Source organism: Pipistrellus kuhlii, unplaced genomic scaffold (assembly GCF_014108245.1).
Source record: "Pipistrellus kuhlii isolate mPipKuh1 unplaced genomic scaffold, mPipKuh1.p scaffold_m20_p_2, whole genome shotgun sequence".
Lineage (NCBI taxonomy): Eukaryota > Metazoa > Chordata > Mammalia > Chiroptera > Vespertilionidae > Pipistrellus > Pipistrellus kuhlii.
In genome coordinates, this window is record NW_023425515.1 from 106,353,561 (window position 1) to 106,362,360 (window position 8,800).

An 8,800-nucleotide genomic window follows, 5' to 3' on the forward strand; every position below is an offset into this window, starting at 1 on the left:
TCATTATTTTCTCAGTGAGCATTTCATGTAAAAGAAATAGAAGATGCCAAGCTTAAAGCTGAACCTGCATTGGGAAAACCTGAATTCACATGTTAAAAAAAAGCTATTATTTTAATATGAATGATTTGCTTATTAAGCAGCAAGAAGCTTGTTTTTTAAGAGAACATTTGTTCATTGCTCCCTGAGCTAATAACACTCACAGTATTATTCCTTGTTCTACAATTAACCTTTAGTCATACCATTTTTCTTACATAAGAATCACCTAGGTTGTATATAAACTGTGTATATAGAAGCATGTTCTTTGATCTAGAGCACCCATCTACATAGGATTAATAACAAAACACTATGAAATTCTAAGAAGGGCTAAATTTCTCTGTGATGTTGAAGAAATAAAAATCATTAAGTTTTGCTGCTATTCTGCATTCATGCCTTCAGTTTAATTATTGGTGGTAAATCTCTTTGCTGAGTGATTCTTTTAAGGTTGACTATTATATTAAGAGGAATGGATCCATTCCTAGACCTGGAAAGTGTAGTATGTAAAATGTCTGAATATTGGATCAAATTGTATGGATAATCCTCTAATGGCCCATTAAGAAATTGTTTCAAAAATAATTACAGTACCTGGTCTTATTCATATACATTGCTAATCCTCTTTAAAATCTTATGAAGCTATTTGGCTCAACAATATCCTGAGGCTGAAGTTGCCATAGGTTTGACAGACATTTGCTTTAAAATACTGCCCTGGACACATTCACACACAAACAAAATATTTTTGCTTTCAAAGTGCCCATTGTATTTGAAGTAAGTATTTATTCATGGTTTTGCCACATCTTTTTTAAATCACCAAGCCCTTTCTTCTCAGGGTTGAGGGTGGGTTAGTACAGCTCAGATAGACTGAGGAATAGGCACACTCTTCCCAGATTCTCAGCCTGGCTCACTCCTATTTGCCTGAAAACTTATGTTTCAGATGTCAGCTCTTCAAGAAGTCCTTGCTGCAGACCCAGGTTGAGGTTAGCTGCCTCCTTTCTGCTACTCTTATGTCCTGGGCTACTATTATGTACTTCAGAGAAGTGAGGAAGTGAGGTTGCTGCTCTCCATGGAACCAGCTGGGCTTGGAGAAATCTGGGAAGGCTTTGGGGAAAAGGTGAACAGCAGCTGGAATAAAGTAGGCCACTTTTCAAAGAACCTCCTGTGGGTTGCCTACTGACAAAAACTGGAGCAGCCCGTAGTGATCACTATAATAAATCAAGTGGATCTAGCCTAGGATAAATAAGTACAGAGTGAAAATTACATAAAATTTTAATAAATAAGAAGGTGGACAGGTCCTTGTGAGTAAAATATGCTGCATTTTCTTTCTGCCACCTCTGGCATTTCTCCTTTTTGGTTCTTCTCTTCCAAAATTCATACAATCAGATGGATGACTATGGACTACCTCGTTCTGAAGGAAAATTAAGTAAAAGGAGCCAAAATGGTAATCAGAATGGGTTGAGGCTTTCTCCCCACAGGAGGCTCTCACTAGGTCAGAACAAGTAGAGAAACAAAGTGGAGCATGTTAGGCAGAGCTGTAAGGACAAATGTCATTCTTATTTGGCCACCCAACATCTCAGATTCTTTTCTTACTTTAAGACTATTTCACTGGTCCTCATGGGATGCCAGGGTTTCTCCTACTGTGGAAAACTGTGGATGGAAGCTCTGCCCATCAGTGTCCCACTCTGGCACCGGCTCAGGGGCTGGCAAGACATAGGACTTCTTTTGGCAGTAGCTCCCTCTAGTCTGCAGAAGTGGCATCTAGGGACCATTTGGAGGCTGGCTTCTTGGTGATGTCAGCATTAGGGACATTAGTGATATTATTCCCAGTCTGGGATGTCATTGTGGGAACCTCCTGGCTCTGCATACTCTGAGGCTGCTTCTCCAGCATTCCCAGAGAGTCTGTGAGGCATGTAATACTTTCTTTTTCTTCTGAAATTAGCCTGTGTTGGCTTCTGTTGCATCTTAGAACTTTGACTGGAGAGGATGGATGGGGCTTGAAGTGAGGTCCTGGAACTGCTTCTCTCAGGTAACCTCAGGTGTGAGAGGGCCTTTTGTTCATCTGATCAAACTTGCCTCCAGTTCCCAACAAGACAGAATCCTGGAGAGGAGAGAGTGCTCCAGTCTGCCTAGAACTGGGAGAAAACAAGATGGAGAGAATAATGGCTAAAAATTGAAGCTTTTGACCTTGAAGCTGGGAGCAGTTGAATTCATGTTCCCACTGTCCCTAAAATTCCATCTGTGCCCCAGAACCTCTGTCTGACACAAAGCAGATCCCCAGCAAACATCAATGCTCCTACTCTCCTCTCCGATGTTGCTTTTGTGCAAATGCATGTCCCATTCAGGCCTGTTGGAGGCCTGTGACCTGGCTGCTTCTTCCTCCCCAACCTTCCTTTTCTTTCTCCTCCTTCCCAGACATGGCCCCCAGTCTTCCAAAAACAAGGCCATTCTTCCAGAGACCTTGGCCCATTCCACCCAGGAAGTAAAGGCCACAAGTGTCAGCAAACTCAGAGAAGCTGCGACACAACATCAGCAGTGGGGGCAGGAAAGGGAGCCACCACCACCACACAGGGAAGAGGCCAGAGCCAGGAAGGTGGGCTGTGGTGACTAAACGTCACTACATCTGTAAGAAAGATGTTTTATAATTCAGTGTAGAGAGCAGGAGGAAAATCATTTATTCTTCTGTTGACATAGGCAATGAAGGGAAGAGAACTATAATCTTGTACCTTAATATGTATTCTGTGAAACATATGTTAATTGTAGTCTCATGGGGAAAATGATTGTCTTTTGTGGATAACTATCTTCAGCACAATAGCTATTAGGTATGACAGCATGTGTCACATTAAGTTTATAGTAACTTTTATTTTATTACAGTTCTAAGCCTGTTCTTGTTTGTTCAGTCTTCTATTGTCCTGTTAACATGCTTACCTGTTGATAACTCTAGAAACCTAGAGGTCATTTCAGCTCAGTACAACCAGACTATTCTACCACCTGCAGAGGGGTCTTCTCTCTCTCTCCTCCATCTCCATATAGAACTGTTTTGAAGAATGAAAATATATGTAAAGAATAGGATATTCAGGTAAATTAAAAAGAAGATATAAAAAGATACTAAGAGCCCAAGCTTATGTCATGTATACATATTAAGGAAAATTGATTAGGAATAATGCAACAGGAGAAGTCAAATTACAATAAATGACCCTTTTACCATTTCTCATGGTATCCAAAAACATCCACAAAGTTACAACTCCACTGACCTGAATAATCCTGAAGCAGGATTAAAAAAAGAAAGTAAAAAAAAGGAATTCCCAAAGAGTTCCTCACACTGACCCCCTGATGGATCTATGATGGATGCGACCATAGTGAAGGCCATCCAATTTTTCTCACTTCCACCTCAAACAACTATCGCGTTTTCTTTTAAGCAGTGCATCCTACAGGAGGGGGCCTCTGGGAAGACAGGGTCCCAGACACCTTCAGAAGCATGTGGAATGGCCACATGGAAAAGACACTGGTATCACAGACCTTCACATTTCAACTCACAAGATTATTTTTTGCTTAAAAAAAAAAATAGCCAAAAGATCCAAGCCCAATGTCTGAGCACCAAAACTCAGTCATGAAAATTCAGAAAATAGATGGCCCATTTTAGTGAACTACCTGGAAGCTGAAAGTTAACTTATTCTGCATTAGATATGAAGTACTAATCCATGCTTCAAATGTGTAGAATTCATATTGTAAAAACCCAATAGCAAGTCACTGAGATATCACCGAAAGAGTGGCTGCCAACCCACTGTAGTGCTGCGGCCTGCAGGGGAGTCACACAGATATCTTAGGGGAGACATCAGTGTCAGTGGAAAATCAGGTTCTCAGCTTTGCTCCTTACTAACTTTACGACATTGGGCACATTACTCCACCTCATCATGCTCATCTGCACAACGGAGGTAGCACAGTATAATGAACTGGCAAGGTTGCTGTAAGAATTCCACCTCAAGTGACAGCTCGCAGTCTGTGGACTGAGGGGTCCCAGTTTTATTCCAGTCAAGGGCACACGCCCAGGTTGCAGGTTTGATCTCCAGTAGAGGGTGTGCAGGAGGCAGCCAATCCATAATTCTCTCTCATCATTGATGATTCTATCTCTCCCTATTCCTTCCTTTCAGAAATCAATAATGATGATGATAATAATAATAATAGTAGTACTAATATATTTTAAGTTATTCATGGTGAATGTGAGTTTCCTCCCTCTCACTTACACAAAATCCACACACTCCATTCATTCTCTATTAACTTTTCTTGTTTGTAAAATGAATATCAGTATTCCATATTCTGTCAACAGGTGTAGGTGTCATGAAGATACTTCTACAGTTGTTTCTGTAACCCATAAATGTTAATCTTCTCAGAGTGAGGAGTTGTATAGAAGCAGTTGATTTTTACCCCCAATAATAAAACCTTATTATTATACTAGAGGCCCAGTGCACGAAATTCATACAGAGGTAGGGTCCCTAAGCTGGCTGGCAATCAGAGCTAATCAGTTTCCTCTCTCGGCCTCCCTGCCTCCTTCTTCCCTCACTCCCTCAGTGTCCTGCTGCCCACTGCTGGTTGCCTGCCATGTTCCTCACCACTCCCTGGTGGCCAGCACCTATCATAGTAAGTGATTGAACTCCCAGTCTCCCAGTTGAGCTCCCAATGGGACAATTTGCATATTAGCCATATATATAGTATTATTATTATTATCCAGTTGTGATAGTGTAACATTTTAAAGACAATGTTCTGGATAGAATATTGCTATTTAAAGCTAACTAAATAGAGAAATATCTGTTTCTATACTGGGTAAAATTATCAAAACTCCTGGTTCTATTGTAGAAGCTCACCTGTGGTTGGCAGCCTCCAAGACAGACACCAAGGAGTCCCTCTGTATCAAGCCTTCTCCCTCACTGTACCATAGTTAGTCTGTGTAGCCAAGAGAATATGGCTGAAGTGATGGTAAAGCCTTGGGTGTCTTCTCTCTGTCTTGAATCACTGGCTCTGGAGAAAGGAGTTGCCCATCATGGAGATACTCTGGCAATCTTTAGAAACATCTATAGGGCAAAGAACTGAGATCCCAGTCAGAAGTCAACAAGCAGGGAGCCAACTCACAGCCATGCCAAGTGGACTCTCCCTCAGGTGAGATTTTAGATGACTACAGCCCTGTTGGCAGCTTTATCCCAACTCAGGACAGAACCTGAGCTAAAACCATTTAGCTAAGCACCTCAATTCCTGGCTCACAGAAATTGATATAGTGTTTGGTGGCTTATGTTGTTATATTTGGGGTAATTTGTTAGTAATAAGTAATTAATATGTGACGTAATATGTATATACAATCACACACATACATGCACACATTCTCATTCATTAGAAATATTTAGCATCCTTTTCAACCTGATAATTATTCTGTAGTCTGGCCCTAAACTTGTCCATACTGAAGTGCCATCCTATCATGATGTCCTTTAGTCTTTCAGCTGAGAAGCTTTAGTCCCTGAAGCCTAAGATATACCTATCTCACATCAAACCCAATATCTATCAAAGAGTATATTATCGATATAGGTTGAAGCAAAGAGACCCTCCTGGATTCCATGTCTTTACCAAGTAAAGACAAATATAAATGAAAGTATTTGCCCTACCTAAGAGAAGAAGCTTCCTTAGACTTGTCCTGTAAGCTGAAAGGACAATCTAAATTTTATGAACTGTGGAAAATCTGGTAAGCAGAATAAAGAATAAAAACTTATTGGTTAACTGTCAGTTGGTTTAAGATATTCTTCTGAAACATTTATAATATGGGTTATTATTAAAAATAAACCAGACAGATATGAATTGATATTTCATTGTGGTTTTAATTCCATTTTTTAGATTAGTGATGTTGAGCATTTTTAATATATCTATTGGCACCTATATGTCCTCTTTGGAGAAGTGTCTATTCGGATCCTCTTCCCATTTTTAATTGGATTGTTGAGAGGAGGAGTTGGTATTAAGTTGTATAAGTTCTTTATAAATGTTGTATATTAACCTCTTATTGAATGTATCATTGGTGAATATCTTTTTCCATTCTATAGGTTGTCTTTTCATTTTGTTGGTTTCCTTTGCTGTGCAAAAACATTTTAGTTTGATGTAGTCCCACTTGTTTACTTTTTTCTTTTGTCCCCCTTCCTCAAGGACATGTATAAGAAAAAAAGATGTTACTAAAAGCAGTGTGTCAGAGAATTTATTACTTATGTTTTCTGCTAGGATTATTATGGTTTTGAGTCTTATATTTGACTTTAATCCATTTTGAGTTTATTTTTTTATATGGTGTAAGAAAGTAGTCCAATTTTACTTTTTGCATGTATCTGTCAGGCTTTCCTAACACCATTTATTGAAGCAACTGAGATTGAGATATCACCTCACACCTAGCAGAATGACTATCATTAATAAATCAATAAATAGCAATTGCTGGCAAGGATGTGAACAAAAGGGAACCATCATTCACTATTGGTGGGATTGCAAATTGATATAGCCACTAAGGAAAATGGTATGGAGATTCTTCAAATATTAAAAATTAAACTACCTTTGGACCAGCAATTCCACTCCTGAATATTTATTCAAAGAAATCCAAAACATTAATTTAAAAAATATATGCATCTCTGTTCATTGCAGCATCTTATATAATAAAAGCCTAGGTGTTGTCATATCCTCATGTGACATCATCACAAGATGGCCACCACAAGATGGCCATGCACACTGTGGAGGCAGGGCCTAGTGGCTGCTTTGCACAGCAAAACATGGGAGTCCCACAGCTCTGTGGGGCACAGAAGAGGCCTGTTCTGGCATCTCCACCACCTCATGTGGAAGAGGTTGGTCGTGGCAGGGGAGGACAATTGTGGGCAATTGGGCCAGCAGGCATTTGGGGGCGATCAGGCCATCAGGGAAGGGTAGTTGTGGGTGATCAGGCCAGCAGGGGAGGGCAGTTGGGAGCAATCAGGCTGGCAGGGGGAGGTAGTTAAGGGGGCAATCAGGCTGCAGGGAAGGGCAGTTGGGATCCATCAGGCTGGCAGGCAGAAGTGATTAGGAGCCAGTGGTCTCTGATTGTGAGAGGGATGTCTGACTTCTGGTTTAGGCCTGATCCTGGATTGGGCCTAAACTTGCACTCAGACATTCCCCAAGAGGTCCCAGATTGAAGAAGATACAGGCCAGGTAGAAGGACACCCCCCATGCATGTTTTCATGAACTGGGTCTCTAGTTATTTATAATAGCCAACCTATGAAAGCAACCTGAATAAAGAAAATTGGTACATATATGCAATGGAATATTACTTGACCATAAAAAAGAATAAAATCTATCCATCTGTGATAATATGCATGGTCCTAGAGGTAATTGTGGAAAGTGAAATAAGTTAGACAGAGGAGGAGAAGTACCATGTTATTTCACTTATGGAATCTAAAAACCACATGAAAAAAACAAAGCAGAAACAGACTTATAGATACAGAGAACTATCTTATGGTTGTCAGATAGGAGGGGTTTAGGTAAAGAGATTAAACAGTATAAATTGGTAGTTACAAAATAGTCACAGGATGTAAGGTACAGCACAAGGAACATAGTCAATAATATTATAATAATTATGTATGGTGTCAAGTGGATACTAGATTTATGGGGGGATTACTTGGTAAGTTATATAAATGTCTAACCACTATGCTTGTACAACTAAACTAATATAATATTGAATGTCAAGTGTAATTTTTAAATAAATTAAAATAGCCCTGACCACTGTAGCTTAGTTGGTTGAACATCATCCTGAGCACTGAAAGATTGCTGGTTTGATTCCTTGTCAGTTCACATGCCCAGGTTTGGGGCTCAATTCCCATTAGAGGTCATGCAGTAGGATCTGGTAAATGTTTCTCTCTCACATTAATGTATCTCACTCTCTCTCCCTCTCATTTCTTTTCTTTCTTTAAAAATCAATAAAAGCATTTAAAAATAAATAAATGAATTTATATATATATATATATATATATATATATATACACACACACACACATATATATATATATACCAAAGAACACGATGAATGAAAAATTTATGCATATGTTAATTCTTATGTTTTGGTAGGTTTTATAAGAATTCAAAGATACTGCTATTTAGTATTTATGTAAAGCATGGTACATAAGTATATTTGTAAAAGATTTAAGAGATTAAGCCTCAGATCTGACATTACTATTAAATTCTACATCCATAAGTTAGTTAATCCCTACATTCTTTGCCATCATCATGAGATGAAACACCCTTGGTGAACAAAATAATGTGTTTATTATATAAAATGAGTCACAAAGTAAAACTATTTCTGTGTTAAACTCTGAAATCCAGTAACTGAGTAATTCTGCTATAAAATACAGTGATTTAAATATGAATAGTAATGATAATAACTAAAACTGCGGAAGAAACTAAAAGAAAATAAGGAGACAAAAACTAGAATATGTAGATGTGTCATGCCTAATTTTATTTTGAAGAGGTGGTCTGCAATTTGAGTTACCAAAACTGTTTTCAAACCAGTTGGCTTGCTTTATTCTGAGTTTCAGTTCATCACATAATGAAAAGTTTCATCATCATAATATTTAGAAAGTGGAAGAGCTGCCTGTGGACTTTTGAGAAAGACAAATAGACTTGAAGGAATGTGGCTTTATTCTTTGCAATCAGGAAACCTCAGTACTGACTGAACAGTCAGAAGGGAAGAAGGATTTGGGCCAAATGACAATAGCTTACTTATACTACACAG